The sequence below is a fragment of the Chiloscyllium plagiosum genome, unplaced genomic scaffold, assembly GCF_037043375.1.
Source record: "Chiloscyllium plagiosum isolate Xiang-an unplaced genomic scaffold, Cpla_swu_hap1 HiC_scaffold_27, whole genome shotgun sequence".
Taxonomy (NCBI): domain Eukaryota; kingdom Metazoa; phylum Chordata; class Chondrichthyes; order Orectolobiformes; family Hemiscylliidae; genus Chiloscyllium; species Chiloscyllium plagiosum.
This window is the reverse complement of record NW_028270165.1, coordinates 47579307-47600937: the sequence shown is the minus strand read 5'-3', so window position 1 is coordinate 47600937 and position 21631 is coordinate 47579307. Positions and strand designations below refer to the sequence as shown.

The 21631-nt window shown below is 46.0% G+C and overlaps 1 protein-coding gene and 1 pseudogene across 1 annotated transcript in view; one reads left to right on the top strand and one right to left on the bottom strand.

The window, feature by feature from the left end:
• The window catches only part of LOC148143911 (uncharacterized), a 384436-nt gene that overhangs the window by 178040 nt on the left and 184765 nt on the right, over positions 1 to 21631 (top strand). The window lies entirely within an intron of this gene.
• LOC148143916 (uncharacterized) lies at positions 2462 to 3376 on the bottom strand (annotated as a pseudogene).

Sequence of the window (21631 nt, the reverse complement as noted above, 5' to 3'; positions counted from 1 at the left end):
GACGCGTTGTGTCTGAAAGAGCCCTCCCCTGTGCTGTGACAGAGCTGCAGTGACTTTCAAAAGCCTGACAAATGCGGTTATCAGTCAAAGATTCATTGGGAGAAGCTTCTCAATCACATCTGTAAATGGAGAAAGTGTTTTTAATAATGAGACATGAATAAAGGGCTGCATTAATCTTTTGTTCTGAAGATTTACTCATACATCTCAAAACAGAGCATATGAACCCGGTCACAAGAAGTCTACGGGAATATAAGACACCAATGCCTATTTCCTGACCAGGACCGACTTTACACAGAAAACATGGACATTTTAATTGAATGGGGTGCCATTCGTTTTAAGATCAGGTGAACTTAAGAGGCACAGCATTGGCTTAGAAATGAGAGATCCTTGACACACACACAGCCAAAATCATCACTGTCATTATTATCAAATTAGAATTTAGGCTGGATAGGCTGGGATGCTTTTCCACTGGAGCAGAGGAAGTTGAGAGGCAATATTTTCAAACCATGAGGGGTAGATTTGGGTTAATGGTAGCTGTCTCTTCCCTAGGGGGAGGATTTCAAGTCCAAGGACGCGTTTTTATGGCGAGAGGAGAAAGATGGAAGAAAAAATGTGGGGCAAAATATTTACAGAGTGTAGTTCACCTGGGGAAACAGCTGCCAGTGGAAGTGGTTGAAACAGGTACATTAACAATATTGAAAAGACGTTTCAAAAAATACATGGGTAGGAAAGCTTGAGAAGGATATGGGCCAAGTGCAGGGAAATGAGGTTAGTGTTGACAAACATTTTGGTCAGCATGGACCAGTTTGAGCTGAAGGGCCTGTCTCTGTGCTATAGTACTCTGTGACTGGCGTCTCTTCGTAACTCTGACAATGTTGAGTTTTCACATGAACCAGGAAAAAGTGAGGACTGCAAATGCTGGAGATCAGAGTTGAGAGTGTGGTGCTGGAAAAGCACAGTAGGCCTGACAGCACCCGAGTAGCAGGAGAATCGATGTTTCAGGCATAAGGGCAGCCAGATGAATATCTCACTAAATCATGCTGAATAAAATCTGATCTCATTCGTCAACTCTGATTTGGAGGTGCTGGGGGTGGACAGGTCAGAAGTCACACAACACCAGGTGACAATCCCAATAGATTGATTTGAACTCATGAGCTTTCGAAGCACTGTTCCTTCATCAGGTGAAATGATGAAGGAGCAGCACTGATGAAGGAGCAATGCTCCCAAAGCTTGGGATTTCAAATAAACCTGTTGGACTGTAACCTGGTGTTGTGTGACTTCTGACTTCAACTTCTTCAACTGCGCATTCGTGTTGAACTTGATGGGATACTTTATCCAACTCGGCGTAGTTAACTCATATCGCTTGGAGGGGTTCATTTGAAACCTTTCAGGAGGCGAATTCAACAAGATTGAATTATTCAAAGTTACTCAATTCTAAACTTACATCAGGACCACTAGTCATAGAGAGGTACAGCTTGGAAACAGATCCTTCAGTCCGACTCGTCCACGCTGACCAGATATTCTAAATTAATCTAGTCCCATTTGCCAGCACTTGGCCCAAATCCCTCTAACCCTTTCTATTCATGTCCCCAACCAAATGTCTTTTAAATTCTACCAGCTTCCTCCACTTCCTCTGGCAGCTTGTTCCATACACGCACCACACTGCATGAAAAGTTTTCCCTTTCGGTCCCTTTTAAATCTTTCCCCTTTCACTCTAAACCCATTCCCTCTAGTCCTAACAACATCCTGATAAATCATTTCTGATGGAGTTGTCAACGTTTCGGGTAGAACCCTTCTTCAGTCCTGAGGGATAATACCTGAAATGCTAACTTCTCCACCTCCTGGTGCTGCCTGCCTTGTTGTGCCCAGCCTCCTGTTTGTCTATTTTAGATTCCAGCATCTGCAGTTTTTTATTTTGTCTCTAACAGAAGGTGGAGCAGATTCGATGGGTCAAAATATCCTAACTTCTGCTCCAATAGTCTTGTGGTCGTAGGTTTGTGCGGGTCCTGGGCTCAATGAGCAGCAGCGCCCACTGGAAGCAACGTTCACAGAATCATAGAATCACTACAGTGAGGAAACAGGTCCTTCTGCCCAACAAGTTCAGAGCGACCCTTTGAAGAGTAACTCACCCAGATACATTTTCCTACCCTATCACTCTGCACTACCCCTAACTAAGGCATCACACCTACACATTCATCAACACAATGGGACTATTTAGCTTGGCCAATTCGCCCAAACATGCACACGTTTGGACTTTGGGAAGACACTGCAACATGCAGAGGAAACCCACGCAGACACAGCGGGGAATTACATGCAAACGCCACACTGACAGTCACCCTAAGGATGGAATTAAATCTGGGTCCCTGGCGCTATGAGGCAGCAGTGCTAACCACTGAGCCACCACCCCCACTCCCCCAGTAGAAAACCAAAAAACCTACCAACTCTCCCACTACCCCCACTGTCAGAAAGGGCAGGAGGTTCTGTCCTGGGGGTGACCCTCAGCAGCGTTACCGGCAGAATCTGATTGTTAGGAGCATTGGTGCCTCCGCTGGTGCTTGTTCAAGCTGCAGGACATTGTGAACCTCTGCCCACACTCGGGGCAGGCAAACGGCCTCTCCCCAGTGTGGACCCGCTGGTACGTCAGTAGAGTGGAGGAGACAGCAAAGCCCTTCTCGCACTCGAGGCAGGTGAATGGCCTCTCCCCAGTGTGGACACACCGGTGTGTCAGCAGGTGAGAGGGTTGGGCAAAGCCCTTCCCGCACACAGAGCAGCTGTAGGGCCTTTCCCCAGTGTGGACCCACTGGTGCTTCAGCAGGTCGGAAGAGCGTGTAAAGCACTTCCCGCAGACAGAGCAGGTGAATGGCCTCTCGCCGGTGTGGACCCGCTGGTGGGTCAGCAGGTCAGAGGAATCGCTGAAGGCCTTCCCACATTTGGGGCAGGGGAAGGGCTTCTCACCGGTGTGGACCCGCCGGTGAATCACGAAGTGGGAGAAGCGAGTGAACACCTTCCCACAATCGGGGCAGCGGAAGGGCCTCTCCCCTGTGTGCACCCACTGGTGCCTCATCAGGGCGGAGGAATCGTTGAATGCCTTCCCACACTTGAGGCAGCTGAAGGGCCTCTCCCCTGTGTGAACCCGCAAGTGCCTCAGCCGGGCGGAGGAATCGCTGAAGCTCTTCCTGCACAGAGGGCAGCTGAAGGGCCTCTCCCCTGTGTGCACCCGCCGGTGCCTCAGCAGGGCGGAGGAATCACTGAAGGCCTTCCCACACTCAGGACACGAGAATGGCTTCTCCCTGGTGTGACTGCGCCGATGTGTCTCCAGGGCAGACGGGACACGGAAGCCTTTCCCGCAGTCGCCACACTTCCATGGTTTCTCCATGGCCGAAGCTACAGTTGCACACAAACGCGTGTATGTCCCCTCCCTGCCTTGAATTCCTCTTTTCAGGCCAGATAACTGTTTCAGCCTCGACACTCAGTGCGTTGCTGCAACAGTAGGGGCTCTCTTCCAGTCCCACTGATGCTGAAAACGTACTGAAACAGGAACCAATTGGATCACAGTTGAAAATTGTTGCAGTCCTGATGGATTGAGTGACTCACAAATGCTGGAGAATCAGAGTCGAAAACTGCAGGTCAGGCAGCATCTGAGGAGCAGGAGAGTCAATGGTTCAGGCATATGCCTTTCATCTGTTGATTTTGAAACTTCATCTTCATATCAAATACTCTGAAAAGAGATTACAAAAGTCATCACTGTCAGTCCAGGGTAGAAATTCAGAACAAGCAATTCTACTTTCTGCAGAACATTCTTTTCTTTTGTTATTCCACAAAACTGAAAGCACCATCCTTCTCTCTCTCTCCGTCTATTCTCACTCCATTCTAATTCTCCTGAAAGTGCTGATTCAGGATCTGACAGGGACAGAAGAGCAGAACAGTCACAACTGACATCTTTCTGAATTTTGGATCCCTCCACCTGAAAATTAATATCTTCCACGACATTGGGATCCTGTTGAGAGTGAGCAGGTCTGATTTTTGGTAGTAAAAATTAGAGTGCGTTACATTGTGGAAACAGGCCCTTCGGGCCAACAAGTCCACACGGCCCCGCCGAAGCGCAACCCACCCATACCCCAAACCTAACACTGCGGGAAATTTAGCATGGCCAATTCACCTAAACTGCATATTTTTGGATTGTGGGAGGAAATCGGAGCACCCGGAGGAAACCCACGCAGACACGGGGAGAACGTGCAAACTCCACACAGTCAGTCACCTGAGGCGGGAATTGAACCGTGGTCTCTGGCGGTGTGAGGCAGCAGTGCTAACCACTGTGCCACCGTGCCGCCCTTGTGTGTAGTGTGTAAATTCAGGATGAACCTGCAATGCAACTTCTTGGCAATCAATCAGACACAAAATGGTTAACGTGCCCCCACAGGAGTTTTAGAATGAAACATCAAGGCTATGACACCAGAGAGAAATTGAACAGACTAGCGTGGCAAACCAGAGTCATCTAGATATACAGCACAGAAACAGGTCCTTTGGTCCACTGGTCTATGCTGACCAGATATCCTCGCTGAATCTGGTCTCATTTGCCAGCATTTGGCCCATATCCCTCTAAACCCTTCCTATTCATAAACCGATCCAGATGCCTTTTAAATGTGTCATAATTATACCAGCATCTACTACTTCCTCTAGCAGCTCTTTCCTTACACGTGCAATCTTCTGCATGAATTGCCCCTTAGGTTCCTTTTAAATTCCTCGCCCCCTCCCCGGGCCACCTCATCCTTAACCTATTACTCTATAGTTCTACACTCCCAGAGAAAAGCCCTTGTCTATTTACCCTATCCATCCCGCTCTTGATTTTATAAACAATGGAAGCATCAACGGCTCAGGGCGGGGATGGGGAGGGGGGTGGGGGGGGTGGGGAAAGGAAGCCGAATGTGCTGGAGCCAACGCGGAAGAAGAGGACTCAAAACCTTGAAGCTGCAATGAGGAATACTGCATGTGCTGTACTTGTACCTGTTGATTTTATTTGTGGGAATCAAGTGCATTTTAAAAATAAAAACAAGATATCTATTCCTCCCCTTTCACAATCTACTAATGCTGTCCTGGAAACAGAGTGAGAGAATTGGGAGCAGGTGTTGGCCATTTGAGCCGGCACCAACATTGAACACATCATAACTGAATATGAATATACCTACAGTCAGGTGGATATATTGGGTTTTCTTTCACTGGAGCAGAGGAGATTGAGTGGTGACCTTATAGAGGATTACAATATCATGAAGGGTACAGATGAGGTGAAAGGCAGGTGTCCTTTCCCTAGGGTGGGGCTTTCAAAATTAGGGAGTAAATTTTGAAGGGGAGAGGAGAAAGATTTTAAAAAGACATGAAGAGCTCCATTTTTTTCACACAGAGAGTGGTTTGTGTGTGGAATGTGTGTCCAGAGGAAGTAGTGGATGCATGTACTGTGACAATGTTTAAATGACATTTGGAAATGGACATGAATAGGAAAGGTCCAGAGGGATATGGGCCAATCACTGGCAGATGGGACTAGTTGGGTTTGAGAACATAGTCAGCGTAGAACAGTTGTACCGAAGGGTCTGTTTCTGTGCTGTATGACCCTGTAGCTGTTCTGTACTGGTCTTAAAACCATTTTCTTGGAAACCCAAGATGGCGGTGGTTTAAGTGGTCTGCTGTGTTGGGCTCTGTGCCATACCCCCGGACATTTACACCTCCCCCCACCTCATTAACCATCCGTAGGAGAAAACAATTGCTAATATAAACTTACTGAACGTCTGGAGCTGCTATAATTGTGGTTTGACAGCTTTAGGACCAGAATGAAAGCAAATGAAGGAAAGGGGCCGACAGGGGTTCAGCAGGCAGGGCACTCCCCTACTGCATCGGGGGCGCCTGGAGCCATTGCTCAAACTCCCAGGGCAGACCCTTTGGGCTTAATGGGACACCAGCAGTTACTCTCGGAGTTTGCCAAATTCTGAGAAAAGATTGAAGCAGCGGTGGAACCACTATCTGCCACGCTGGAAAAGCATGGTCAGGAAATTCAAATGTTGGCCCGAAGAGAATAGGCAGCGGAGGAGAGGACCGTGGCATCGGAGACCATGGCGGAGGTCTCAGGAGGAAGGATCCAAACGCTGGAAGACCAGGTTCAGGTCCTTCAGGAGCAAGCGGACGACCTGGAAAACTAAAGTAGAAGAAATATGTTATAGCTCGTGGATCTTCTGGAATACGAGGAAGGCGAAGACCTCGTTGGATTCCTGGGGCTGGAGTTGGAGTCGGGCCTGTTGAGTGTGGAGCGGGCCCACCGGATCGAAATGCGCAGGTCCGGAGCGGACCTGCAGCCCCGCATGGTCCTAGTGCGCCTCCTGCATTACTAAGAAAAACAGTTAGTGATTGAAACAACAAGAAGACTGGGAAGAGATCCACAGGCTTTAATGCACAAAGGCTCAAGAATAATATATTTTCAGGACTTCTCAGGAGCCTGGATTAAGAAAAGGGCATTTGATGAAGTTAAGAGAAAATTAAGGAGAAAATTAAGAATACAATATTCCTTGAGGTCCCTGACCGTATTGCGTTTCACTCATGGAGGGACGGTGTATAATTTTGATTCAGCAGTAAAGGCAAAGGACTTTGCGAATTCTCTGAATTAAAGAAATCGAGTCGGGGTGAAGGCGGGAGGGGCATCATTACAGACAATGCTACTTTTTTGCCCCTTTTTTGTGGTTATTGGCTTTATACGAACTGCCTTGACAAAAAACTGGAATTATTTAGTGTATCGGTCAGTTACATATTGTGTGGGGCCTTTTTCTTTTACTGCTGTCCTTTTGTTTTTGGATTGGGGGTGGCTATACCTGTGCTTAAGATGTATGGAGAAGGGGTGTGGGGAGATAGGCAACCATTGTTAACTCTCAGAATGTAAATAACATGTTTTTTACAATCTGTGAATTGGGGCACAGCCTCAGTGGAAAGGAGCCAGGATGGTGGCAATGGTGGGGTTTGGGGAGGGTGGGGATAAGAGATCTCTACATAATTGAGGGTTATTTGAGCGTTTGCTTAAGTTATATGTGGTGGTTAGATTTTTATTTATTGTAGTTTTTAATAGGAGCAGTTTTTAGACTTTATAGAGTTAATGTCTTTGTTGCTCACTGCACCTCGGATAAGCTTCCTCCTCTTGGGAAACCACGGGCTGCCCTGGATGACCATGGCTACTGATTCGTTCAGGTGGTACACCTGGAATGTAAAAGGGAGCCATTCCCCCGTTAAAAAGAAAGACGGTGCTGTCAAGCCTCAGGAAGGAAAAGGTGGACATCGCCCTGCTGCAGGGGACACATTTAACTGATAAGGAACATCTGAAAGTGCAGCAAGGAGGTTATGATAGGGTATTCTTCTCCTCCTTTCGCTCCAAGTGGAGAGGAGTGGCTATACTGGTAAGAAGGAACCTCCGTTTGCAGGTAATAGAGCAAATTAAGGACAAACATGGACTGTCCGTCATTCTTAAAGCTCTAATACATGGAGAAGAGTATGGCGTCCTGAATGTGTATTGTCCCCCGGTGCACCCTCTTAAATTTCTAATTGATGCAGTTGCTAAATTAATGAGTCTTGGGGTACGCCACATGGTCATTGGAAAGGATTTTAATCGCCTAATAGATCCCGAGGTAGACAGGATGCCAAGGGGCCAGGCAGGTACACCTGCGCAATCTAAGCAGTTGGTGGGCATGTGCGAGGAGTTGGGATTAGTGGATGTGTGGAGGCATCTCCACCCTAATGGAAGAGACTTTACTTTCTCTCCCAACCCACACAAGTACCACATGGGAACTGACACTTTTTAATGCCATTGGATTGCTTGGACAGAACATTGGCTTGTGAAATTGGCAATATAGCTGTCTCGGACCATGTGCCAGTGTATTTATATGGTAAAATCAAGAGTGGTGGAATGGATGCATAGCACTGGTGCATGGACCCATACCTGTTAAGGGATAGCAAATTTGTTGAGTACATCACAAGAGTTCAGAGCCATCTGGGATATCAACTCGGGTACGGCCAGTAATCCGGAAATACTGGAGGAGGCCACTAAGGCATATTTATGAGGCCTGATTATTTTTTATTCAACGACTAGAAGGACAGAAGGATGCAGAGGAAGGAGTAACAACAGATGCTGGAGACCCGTCTGCAGATAGCTGAGGAAGTATATTATAATAGGCCTTCACTGGTCAAGCTGCAGCTCTCCGGGCTGCTCCCAACCCATTGCACACACTGGGAAAAAAACGTCTGCTTTGCTCAACAAAGATTGTTTGAATTTGGAGATGAGCCACGTAGATATCTGGCTAGAAAGAAAAATGCTTCCCAATCTATTATGTCTGTTAGATAGAAGGTTGGCACAGTAACCCTTGAGTTAACGAAGATTAATGTTAGATTTAGTGAATACTTTGCAGAGTTCTATCAGTCAGAGGGAGATGAACACAGTGCAGCGAGAATGCAGGCCTTCTTTGAGATCCTGCACCTCCCTAGTATAAATGCGGAACAGGTTTCCTGTTGAATGGGCCTATGACAATACAGGAGGTGCAGGAACCAATAAAGCATCTCCAAGGTGGCAAACACTGGGGTCAGATGGATTCCCAAGTAAATTCTATAAGGAATTAATAAATGTGTTGGTGAGGCAAACACTGGGGTCAGATGGATTCCCAAGTGAATTCTATAAGGAATTAATAAATGTGTTGGTGGAGCCACCTCTGAGGATGTATAGCTATTCATATGCACAGGATTATCTTCCGCCCTCTCTTAGTGAGGCTAATATCTCCCTCATTTTAAAGAAGGAGAAAGAGCCCGAAGAATGTGCTTCATACAGACCCATTTCACTGTTGAATGTAGAATTTAAAATTCTAACCAAGACGCTGGCCCTGAGGTTGGAAAAGGTGTTGTTCTGTATTGTGAAAGAAGATCAGATGGGTTTTGTAAAGGGCCGTAGCTCCTCCAACAATATCAGGAGGGTACTGAACATGGTGCAGGTATGCCAGCAAAGGTTGATCCTGGGTTCAGCGGCCTCCCTAGATGCAGAAAAGGCATTTGACCAGATAGAATGGCTATACCTGTTTGGGGTCCTCAAGCGCTTTGGTCTGGGGCCAACCTTTGCTAGATGGGTGGTGGTGTTGTATAATGATCTGAAGGCAGCAGTCATCACAAACGGCAATAAGTCAGATAAATTAAAACCTGGGAGAGGTAGTCGCCAAGGCTGTCCTCTTTCACCGCTGCTATTTACCTTGGCAATTGAGCCATTAGCTGAGGCTATCAGGAGGGACCCTGAAATAATGGCGCCAGGAGTGGGAATGGGGGAACATAAGATTACCCTATATGCTGATGATGTCCTTTTGTTCTTGGCCAATCTGGAGGAGTCCGTTCCTCGATTGATTCAAACAATTAATTTATTTGGCAGATTTTCGGGCTGCAAGATCAAATGTACAAAATCAGAAGCTATGCGGATGGGGGAGGGGAAGAATTAGTGGAGGTGCCTGATCTGAAGGATGGAATGCAGTTCCTGTTTAGATGGTCGTCAAAAGGGTTTTTGTATTTGGGAATTTTTATTACCCCTGCCTTCCACCAGCTGTATAAAGTTAACTATGTACAATTACTCGAGAGGATAAAGCAGGATTTGCAGCGGTGGGACGGATTACCGTTATCATGGTTAGGCCGAATAGCTCTGATTAAAATGAATGTTCTTCCTCGCCTGTTGTACCCCATGAGAATGCTCCTGTTGTTGCTACCCAGATGAGTATTACTGAGGCTCAATGGTTGGCTAGGTTCTTTTATTTGGTGTCGCAGCCGCCCCCTAATTAAGTTTACCAAATTGCAGCTCTCACAGGGTGAGGAGGAGTGGACCTTTTGGACTTGAAGAGATATCAAAAAAGCGCTTTCTTAGCATATGTGTGTGACTGGGCACGAGGGGACTTGGGTAGATTTTGCTTGACGTTGAAGCATTGCAGTCGAGATGTCCCCTAGTTAATCTATTATTCATTGATCAAGATGAAATCCGAGACTGAGCAGTGTAAGAGTACAATCATTTTAAATACAGTGAAAGCCTGGAGGATAATGAGGCAAGACAAGGGCAATTGGCTGAAGACCTCACTGATTACCCCACTGGTGGCAGCCCAAGGATTTAAACCTGGGGCAATGAACTCTGGCTTTAAGTCATGGGAGAATAAAGGAATCTTCTGTCTGGGAGATTTATTCCAGGGTTAGGTCTTGATGTCATTTAGCCAGCTAAGTCAGAAATATGCATTGTCTAATAGGGACCTTTTCCGGTACTTTCAGCCAACGGATTATATACAGAGGAATACCACGCTCCTGGCTCAGCATTACAGGTCAAATGTGGAATAAAGAGTACTCTGGTGTTCAGGTGCTCTTTCAGTTAGTACGTTGTATCATTTACAGAAGGGACGTACCTTAGGGGATGTGGAGGGACACTCTAGGATGTGGAATCGGGAGCTAGGATAGGATATTTCATTAGAAGTATGGCAAGATATATGGGAAAATGTAAGGAAAATTTCAATATGTAACAAAGCACAGGGCATGCAATTGAAGATTTTACATAGGGCTTATGTGGTGCCAGAGAGGCTAGCTAAGTTCAAGATAGGCACATCACCAGGGTGTCCCAAATGTAAAATTAGTATAGGCACTCACACACTGCTATTGGTCATGTTGTAAGATCCAGAGATACTGGAGTGCTATAGCAAGGGAGCTGAAGGGCATCCTGGGGGATTAAAGTTAAAGTGAATCCGGTATTTCTTCTTCTGGGGTTGCCAAATTTGTCTTCTCTCGGAGAACACAGGAACAGACTGTAACATTCTTATGCACTGTGCAAGGAAGAACATTTTAATTAATTGGACGTTGGAAAACCCCCAGGGCTTATGGGGTGGCATATGCTGGTGATGGAGCATCCACCCCAAGATGACCTCACAAATATGGTGCACCACAAAACAGTAGTTTTACAAGACGTGGCAGCCCTTTCTAAATTATATTGATGCAGACTGATCAGCAATATTAATTAGAGCCGTGGTATAGCTGTTGGAATCAGTCTGGGCGCTCATGGGGCCCTGGGAGGGCAAGGCTGGGTGAAAAGAATACGGGTGCAATAACTGGTGCTCCCATGGATGGGAGCCTTAATGGAGGTGTGGTGAGTGAAATAGAATAAAGTAATGTGATAGAATTCAAATTAACTTAAATTATGTTTCATTTTATTTTTATTCAATTTGATTGTAGTTTAGTTTAAGCTAAGTTTGTTCCAGTAGAATAATAGGTAGCTCATTATTAATAGTATCATAATATGACATTGTTGTACTGCTATGTTTCTGTATTTTGGTATTGTTCTTTTTTGTATATGGAGGTGTTGTGAGAGATTTGAAAAAGTTTCTAATAAAAGTATATATTTTTAAAAATTTCTTGCCTTCCCCCATAACTATTTTTGACATTCAAAAGTCAGATGAACTCAGCTTTGAATATATTCAATATCTCCCTAACTACAGGAAGGCATCCCCACTTTGAACTGAATTCCTCTTGCTAATATACCACTTGCCTTGCTGATTGCTTGCTGCACCTATGTGACAACTGGCATTGACTGGAGTAGAAAGCCTGAGCAGAAGGTAGCTGAGGCACGTTTGTACATCCACACATCATTCCTGGTGAAGGGCTTTTGCCCAAAACGTTAACTGTTCTGCACCTCGGATGCTGTCTGACCAGCTGTGCTTTTCCAGCGCCACATTTTTCGACTCTGATTTCCGTTATCTGCAGTCCGCACTTTCTCCACATCCCAATATATCACCATTTAAACAATGTACCTCCTTCCTGTTTTTATTTCATCGGAAAGGCTATCACTTCACACTGCGTTACTACATTTACCATGTGTTTGCCAATTAAGACACATACCTGAACCAACTTTGCTGCAAGTCAAGAACTGAACACCAGAGTGAAAAAATAAAATGGAAAAGGGGGTGAGAAGAGTGTGTTGTACTCACAGATGTTGGACAGAGGAAAGAAGTTGCAGTCTGGGATGAAGTTCAATCTTCATTCATAGAGAGAGGAGCAGCAACACCTTCACAAGCGCATGGTCTAACTTCCGCATTCCGACATTAGAGGGAAGGCTCTCAATGGCAGGAGGACCACACTCCTTCCCGTCCTTCAGGGCTTCCCATTGGTCGATCAAGAATGTTGCGTGCCGTTTCCGCTGACAGCAAAGAGCATGCGTAGTATTTTGCTGACACCAGCGTACATGTGCAATGCTTCCTGACATCGAGAAGCATGCGCAGTATGCCCAGTGGAGATGCTGGTCCAACTGCCAATCGGAGAGAAAAAAAAGCTGGAGTCAGACTTTTTTGTTTCCCTGAGGCTCAACAGTTTATTCCTTTTGCATTTTGTGTGGCTGCTCAATTTTTGAATGTCTTTTCCCCAGGGTAGAGGAAAGCCAAAACTGGAGGGGCATAGGTTTAGGGTGAGAGGGGGTTTAAATGGGACCGAACTCGTAACGTTTTCATGCAGAGCGTGGTATATGTATGGAATGAGCTGCCAGAGACAATGGTCGAGGCTGGAACAATTACAACATTTAAAAGGCATCTGGATGGGTATATGAATAGGAAGGGTTGAGAGAGATATGGGCCAAATGGTGGCAAATGGATTACCAGATTAATTTAGAATATGTGGTTGGCATGCACCGAAAGGCTTGTTTCCCTGCTCTGCAACTCTATGACTCTATTTCTAATTAATCTGAACCAACTTCGCAAGACGAGGAATTGACCATTCCATCCTTACAGCTTGTCCTCAACTGTGGCCTAATTGCACAGATTTCAATGCAAGTTTAAAAAAAATTGAATTTGCTTTCAAACTTTACTTATGGTTTTGAAAGTATCATTTTAGCGATTCTCAATGTTAAAGATCAGCCATTTCTCACAACACACCCTCCCATCTCGCAGGTAGAGTCATCACCATCCACGCTCTCTCTATCCTTAGAAGGGCTGATACAGTGATCAAAGAGGGCTCGACGCACAAGAAAGGATGAGAATGGGGGTGCAGGTAGAGAAATTGGACGGGAAAAAGAGGCTGGGCGTAGAGAGAGAGAGAAATCGACCCGGGGACAGAACATTGGAGTTAGAGAAACACTGGGGGTGCACAGGGTGGGGGCAGAGCGTTTGACAGAGAGAGAGAGAATGGGTGTGCAGAGTGTGGGGAGAGAGAATGGATGTGGGTCAGTGCGTGGGGAAAGAATGCAAGGGGGCAGAGGGTGGGGGAGAAAGAGAGCAACAATGAATGTTAGGAGAGGGTGAGGGAAGAGAGAGGGAATGGATGGAGAGCAGAGGGTGGGGAAAGAGAGAGAATGGAGGGGAGCAGAGAGTGGGAGGAGAGAGAGAATGAGTGTGGGGAGAGGGACTGGATGGAGGAAGGCAGAGGGTGGACGAGAGACTGGACTAGACAGGGGGAAGAGGGTATGGAGATAGAATGGACGGAGAGGATGGCATGTGTGTGAGAGGGGGGAAGCGAGATAGCGAGAGAGAATAGACAGGGGGCGCTGTGGGCATGATTGGATCGTGATTGAATGGGGAGTTGGTGAATGCGTCGCACCCACTCCCATCATCCCCTTCTTTGCACATGTGCAGTGCAGATTTTTGTGAATGATGCGAGAGAGAATCTGGAGCGTGAGCGCAATTCCCCTCAGATCCTGGCATCAGCAAACCACTGCCTTTCTGTTTTAAAAACTAAATAAAGATGTGGGCAATATACTTGGAATGGCAAGAAGTGACTAAGAAACTGAACCGAGAGTCGGCGCTTTCCGGTGAGGGGAGCTGGGCAAAAACAGAAGGATGGAAGGATGAATTCGAGTTGGAATCCATTGAAAGGTGGAGGAAATGGGAGACAGAGATTTAGGGTAGGAGATAGGGAAGGCTGCTCGGTACAAACTAGAATTCTCTTATCCTATTTCCTGCCCTGCACTGACAGCAATGATCTGTTTTCTCAAGGTATTAGCAGAGGAGGATTTGCTGTTCAGGCGTGCACAAGAAATTTACTCAGGGCCTGAATATCAGCAGCGTTTGAATCGAGGAGGGGAAGTTACTTCAAACATCAACGTGACTTGAGAAGCCCCGTGATTCCACACAGCCTGCGTGGGAGTGTTCCAGGGTTCTGACTGTGCAAAGAACTTTAACTCTGTAGCGAAATGTGGACTAGTGTTCTCGCTGTAGACGAGCCCTTCTTTGGATCGTTGAAGCTGCTGAGACGCAATGACCCCTGCACCGTGGAAACTCTGTGGAAGCAAATTCAATTCCCCAAACGGGCTGGAGTGTCACCAGGACTGGCATGAAGCCAATCGATTCCTTCAATCCTGGAATGAAGTCAATCGATTCCTTCAATCCAAGACTGTGGGCGGCGCGGCAGTAGCTCAGTGGTTAGCACCGCTGCCTCACAGTGCCAGGGACTTGAGTTCGATCCCACCCTCAGGGTGATTGTGTAGAGTTTGCACTTTTCTACCCTCCCCCCTCCCATCTGTGGGTGCTCTGGTTTCCTCCCAAGGTCCCAAAATGTGCAGCTTAGAGTGGATTGGGCATTCTAAATTCAGGGATGAGCTGTGGAGGTTATTAGGTGGGATGCTCTAACGGGGGTCAGTGTGGATTGTTGGACCAAAGGGCCTGTTTCCACAGTGTAGGGGGTTTGATGATTCCCCCATCGTGTCTGCAGCCTGGCTTCCAGCTGCATCTCTTTGAGCCGAAGGTCCTCCAGCATGTTTTCCCTAGTTTCCAGCACCCAGAACCTCCCACCTTCTGCAAATCGAAAGACAAATCCCACCCTGCCCTCTCCAATGTGTGCAAAGTAACTGCTTATTCAGTTTTAGTGGCCCAGCAGAGGCTGGAAGCCAAGTTCAGAACACATGAGGATGGCCTCAACCAGGACCTTGGGTTCATGTCACATGACAGGTAACCCCACTTCACTGTCACGCTCTCTCACACCCACACAAAGCATACACTCTCACACACGCTCACATTCACATAGATCACTCTCTCAGACACACACACACATATACACCCTCTCTCAGGCTCATACTCTATCACTCACACACTTTATCAAGCACACACACACATCCTCTCATGCATGCACACTTACATATAAGGCTTTTGTGTGATTTTGAATTTGCAGAATTATATTTGCAGATACATTGTGCGCTTTTTGAGCAAATTACAATCTACAGATAGTCAATCCATGTGAGATTTTATAAATTCCTACTTTGGAAATAGAACCAGTCTCACTCAAGATTGGGATACAGACCTTAAGTTGTCTCGAGAATGTGTCTTCAAACAAGTTCTGGGATTTACATATTAATGAAACAAAACCTGCAACCCATTCTAAAAGATGAAAGACTTCACAACAATCTAAGTTTGTTCAATATATCATATCTGTTGCATGAAACTGCGATCTTTTGCTCTAAATTCTCCTATGATCCTGCGCCACAAACACCTGATGAAGGAGCAGTGTTCCGAAAGTTAGTGCTTCCAAATAAACATGTTGGACTATAACCTGGTGTTGTATGATTTTTAACTTTGTTTCTCATGAATACATCCCACACTTCCCGGTGCTGCCAGTAAACGTTACAATGTCGATGAAATGATGCAATACCTGCAGAGATGAAAAATTTACAATTTCTAACGATATTAGCTACTCATTCACTGCTCCTTCTGATACATGACATTGGAAACTTAGTGCAAGAGGTTGAAAAGAGTGAGCAGCTTTAAAACAAAAACCTATTGGATCTCATAGCTTTCATTGACAGTCTGAGACCAGGGTTAAGTTCAAGTAACCTTTATTGCCACCCAACTTTGTTACAGCTTCAGATCTCCCCAGCAAAAAAAAAGTATATGAAAAGAAGCTTTTTTTTTAAACATCTCAAAGCTCACACACTCCTCCCAACTCCACTTCCTTTACTGTTGGTCAGCGCCGAGTTGTCCCTTTATAATTGGATCCTTGGTACAGCCTTAAGCTAAAGGAAGTATTGCCTCACTCAGCAATTTAAACCCGCACACTGTATTCATTTAAGTTACTCCCACTCATTGGCCATGGGGTGGGGGTGGGGGCAGTCAAGAGTCAACCATGCTGCTGTGGGTCTGGAGTCAGGTGTAGGTCAGACCGAGTAAAGGATGCAGTTGAGATGACTGAGTGAATCCTTTCCCACAATGGCAGTTTCCTTTCCTAAAAGGGACATAAGTGAATTAGATGGCAGTTTCTCCCCCCAAAAATAGATTCATTATTAGATTCAGAACTCCAAATTTCTGACCGAATTCCAATCTCACCATCTGCCTCGGCGGGATTCAAACCCCGGGAATCCCCGGAACTGGGTTGATAGTCCAGTCAACAATGTCACTCAGCCGTCGCTCCTTCAATCCCCCTGCAATGGCACATGAACTCAATAGTCAATAGGTGCAGGAGTAGGCCACTCTGCCCTTCGAGCCTGCACCACCATTCGTTATGATCATGGCTGATCGTCCTCAATCAGTATCCTGTTCCTGCCTTACCTCCATAACCCTTGATTCCACTATCCTTGAGAGCTCTATCCAACTCTTTCTTAAACGAATCCAGAGACTGGGCCTCCACTGCCTTCTGGGGCACAGCATTCCACACAGCCACCACTCTCTGGGTGAAGACGTTTCTCCTCATCTCTGTCCTAAATGGCTTACCCCTTATTTTTAAGCTGCGTCCTGTGATTCGGGACTCACCCATCAGCGGAAACATTTTTCCTGCCTCCAGAGTGTCCAATCCTTTAATAATCTTATACAGCTCAATCAGATCCCCTCTCAGTCTTCTAAACTCAAAGATATACAAGCCCAATATTTCAACATAAGATAGTCCTGCCATTCCAGGAATTGACCTCGTGAACCTACGCTGCACTCCCTCAATAGGCAGAATGTCTTTCCTCAAATTTGGAGACCAGAACTGCACACAATATTCCCGGTGCCGTCTCACCAGGGCCCTGTACAGCTGCAGAAGAAACCTTTTGCTTCTATACTCAATCCCTCTTGTAATGAAGGCCAGCATGCTATTAGCTTTCTTCACTACCTGCTGTACCTGCATGCTTGCCTTCATTGACTGGTGTACAAGAACACCCAGATTTCTTTGTACTGCCCCTTTACCTAACTTGACTCCATTTAGGTAGTAATCTGCCTTCCTGTTCTTGCCACCAAAGTGGATAACCATACATTAAACTGCATCTGCCATGCATCTGTCCACTCACCTCACCTGTCAAGGTCACCTTGTAATCTCCTAACATCCTCCTCATATTTCACCCTGCCACCCAGCTTTGTATCATCAGCAAATTTGCTAATGTGACTATTAATACCATCTTCCATATCATTAATATATATTGTAAAAAGCTGCGGACCCAGCACTGATCCCTGCAGTAGCCCACTGGTCACCGCCTGCCATTCTGTAAGGGAGACATTTATCACTAGTCTTTGTTTCCTGTCAGCCAACCAATTTTCAATCCAAGTCAGTAGTTTGCCCCCAATACTATGCGCCCTAATTTTGCTCACTAACCTCCTATGTGGGACTTTATCAAAGGCTTTCTGAAAGTCCAGGTACACTACATCCACTGGATCTCCCTTGTCCATCTTCAGAGTTACATCCTCAAAAAATTCCAGAACTCGCTGGTGGCTCCGCAGTTGGGAGGAGCGGGTGAAGCCCTTTCCACACTGAGAGCAGATGAACGCCCTCTCCATGATATGGACCCTTTGGTAGATTACAGTGTAGATGTCTGAGTGAACCCCTTCCCGCACACAGAGCATGTGAACGGCCTCTCCCTGGTGTGGATCGGCAGGTGCCTCCACAAGTTGCCCACATGACTGAAGCTCTTCTCGCACTTAGGGCAGGTGAACGGCGCCTCTTTGCTGTGGACCTGCTGATGGGTCAGCAGGGTGTAAGAATCGACAAATCCTTTCCTGCACTCAGAGCAGGTGAACGGCCTCTTCCCCAGGTGAACCCGCTGGTGTTTCAGGACGTGGGATGCATCGATGAATCGCTGCCCACACAGAGAGCAGGAGAACGGCCTCTCCCTACTGTGAACCTGCTGGTGTGTCTGCAGGTGGGACAACTGAATGAATCATCTCCCACAATGGTGGCAGATGAACGGCCTCTCCCTGGTGTGAACTCGCTGGTGTATCTGCAGGCTGCACAGCCAACTGAATCCCTTCCCACATACTGAGCAGGAGAACAGCGTCTCCCCAGTGAGAACGCATCTGTGGGTGTCTAGCACCAATGGGGAAGGGAACCCTTTCCCACAGTCCCCACATTTCCATGGTTTCCCCATGAGGGGAGCATTCTTTGTGTCGCGCTGGGTTTGAAATTCAAAACAGAATGGATACATAGTCTCTCCCCACTGTGAGGGTTGAGATTTTGATCCCCCAAGCTGAGTAAATTGTTTGACATTTTTCACAGACAGCGTACTGAATCTCCCTCACTCGGATGTCTCAGTATTATTCCTGCCATACGAGTGTTCAAAATCTCTCACACAGACAAAAGCAAACATTTCTTCTTGAATTGAATGGCTGCTGATATTCAAGCCCCAATGATTCAAGTGGCTCTGTCAGAAGATGACGTATCATTTGTTTTCAGATTTCTTTCTGCATGTCTTCCTCCAAAAAAAAATCACAAATTGAGTGATCACTGTCAGTACTGTTAAATGAACATAACATCGGTGGCAATTCCTGTATATTGCCAGATGAGTGCTGACCATATATTATGCAGGACGCAGAAAACCCTCATGCAACAAGATAGCCTTCAGTGTGTTTGGAGGAAAACTTAATTTAGATTGCAATAACCTGGAACAAGCTGTCGACAAAGGTGCTGGAAATGGAGCTGAATCACGAATATGATAATGAAATGTCAAGACTGCTTGGGAAAAGAAAGCCAGTGAAGTTACTGAATGACTTCCTGCTGTCCTAGTAAATACAAAAGAGACAAGAGATATAGAACGTAACTCTATTTCTGCATTAGAAGGTGAAAAATCATAGCCACAAAGTTTTATAACAGCCAACAATATCAGATATACACCATATGAAGCAACAGATGTCTACATTTGAAATCAATGTGCCAATCCCTTAAATACTGCTCAGTTCCATAAGAAACTACCCTTATAATTCTGAACATGAGGAAAGAAGTAAACCTTTTCCAGGGTACAAACTCTATACGTGCCAAACCGAGGGAATACACAAGGAAAATGTCTTTGAGAAGGACAGAGAGCATCTGAGCACCTTTGGAGAGCCTGCTCCCTCCATTGAGTCACTCCAGTTGCGACATGTGAACAGTCTCCACCCAACACAACCCCCCACCCACGCCTCTCTCTCTCCCCCTCCCAGGATGAGGAATAGAAAGGGGGAGACGTTGCTATGCTCCCAGATGTTGCCGAGAGGGAGGGAGTTTCACTCTGAAATTGACAGGACTACCTTCACGTTGAGACGTCCACAATGGGGGAGAGAGGGCACATTGGGAGGGGAGGACACTTTGCAAACTCCTTTCACTCTCCTCCACGTCAATGCAGTTTGAGTTCAAGCAAAGCACAGGGTATAATTTTAGCTTTACACTCTCAGAAAAACCCCACCTCTGTAAATCCAACACTTTACTCCCCCCTCCACTCCATGGAAATATCGATTTGAGAGATTCCAGAGTTGGAGTTGCTACCATACCTGCTGTAGGGGGTTTGGTAGAAGCTGTTTATTTTAATGAACCATTTCATTTCAACCTCATGCTTGCCATTCAAATACTAATTTTATACAGAGGGTGGTTGATGTGTGGAATGAACCTCCTCAGGAAGCGGTGGATGCGGGTACAATAAAAAGACATTTGTTTTAGTACATGAACAGGAAAAATTTGGAGGGATACAGACCAACAGCAGGCAGGAGAGACTGATTTAGTTTGGGATTATGGTTGGCATGGACTGGTTGGACCAAAGGTCCATGACCATGCTGTATGACTTGATGGTAAGTTCATAGTTCCTTGAAAGGGGAGTCGCACATAGACAGAATAGTGAAGAAGGTGTTTGATATGCCTGCCTTTATTGGTCAGTGCACTGAGTGCAGGAGTCGGGAGGTCATGTTGCGACTGTAGAAGACATTGGTTAGGCTACGCTTGGAGTATTGCAAGCAATTCTGGTACCACCGATCCCACCCTGACACACCATAAACCAGAGATAGTGACTGAAATTGACTCTGATACAAAATCAAATCATTAAATCGCTCCAGTGCAGAAAGAGGCCATTTGACTCGTTGAATGCATTGAGTATAGGATTTGGGAGGTCATGTTGTAGCTGTACAAGACATTGGTTCACCCACTTTTCGATTCTTGCATTCGATTCTGGTCTCCCTACTGTAGGATAGGAACGATGTTGTGAAACTTGAAAGTGTGCAGAAAAGATTGATAAGGATGTCGCCAGGGTTGGAGGGTTTGTGGTATAAGGAGAGCCTGAATAGGATGGGGCTGCTTCCCTGGAGTGTCAGAGGCTGTGGGGTGATCTTATGGACATTTATAAAATCATGAGGGGCACGGATAGAGTAAATAGGCTAGAGGAAGTGGTGGAGGCTGGTACAATTACAACATTTAAAAGGCATCTGGATGGGTGTGTGAATAGGAAAGGTGTGGAGGGATATGGGCCAAATGCTGGCAAATGGGACACTAGATTTAAATAGGACATCTTGTCAGCATGGATGTGTTGGATCAAAAAGTCTATTTCCGTGTTGTATATCTCTATGTTTATTTGATGACAGATGCTTTATTTCTGTTGATGTAAATATTGTTAGGGAAAGAGAATTCCTCTAGTAGGGGACGATAAGAATCCTGGGAGACCCCCAATTCTGGTTTACGATCTAATGAACACACTTTAAGCACCAAATGTGCATTTATGTCTCATTTTGTTTCATTTTTCTTGTTTTATTCCCTGCTCCAATGACCCTCTCAGTCTGGATGGTTCTCAGGCTGAGAATATTGTGGATTGGGCCTTGATCGACTGAATGTTTTATTGCTCTGGAAGGGGTAAAAGGGGCTCAAAGTTTCAGCAGAAAGCCAGCTGAGCTGAGAACAGACAACATCTTTCTCTGGGAACAGGGAGAAGAGGACAGAGAAATCAGAACCTGAAATCCGAGCCGACACCAGAGTACCATGTTATTAGTGCTTTGATTAGCAGTGCCAACCCTCGACCTTTACCTCGCTTCCTATTCAACTTGGATGCCACGTACCCCCTCAATATTCAGATCCAATCCTTGTCATCCTGAAGCCATGTCCCTGTAAGGAGTCTCAGATCATAATTATTCTCTTCAATGTGTGCAGTCAATTCATTCAGTTTTGTGACATTGCAGCACACATTCAGCCATACAGTCTTCAGTTTCAATTCTTGTGTTCTGTAGAATCCAGTTTTGATTGATTAGATTAGATTCCCTACAGTGTGGAAACAGGCCCTTCGGCCCAACAAGTCCACACCGACACCCTGAAGAGTAACCCTCCCAGACCCATTTCTTTCTGATTAATGAACCTCACACTATGGACAATTTCGCATGGTCATTTGACCTGACCTGCACATCTTTGGACTGGGACATTTACTTTCCGTGTCCCTTACTATCATTCT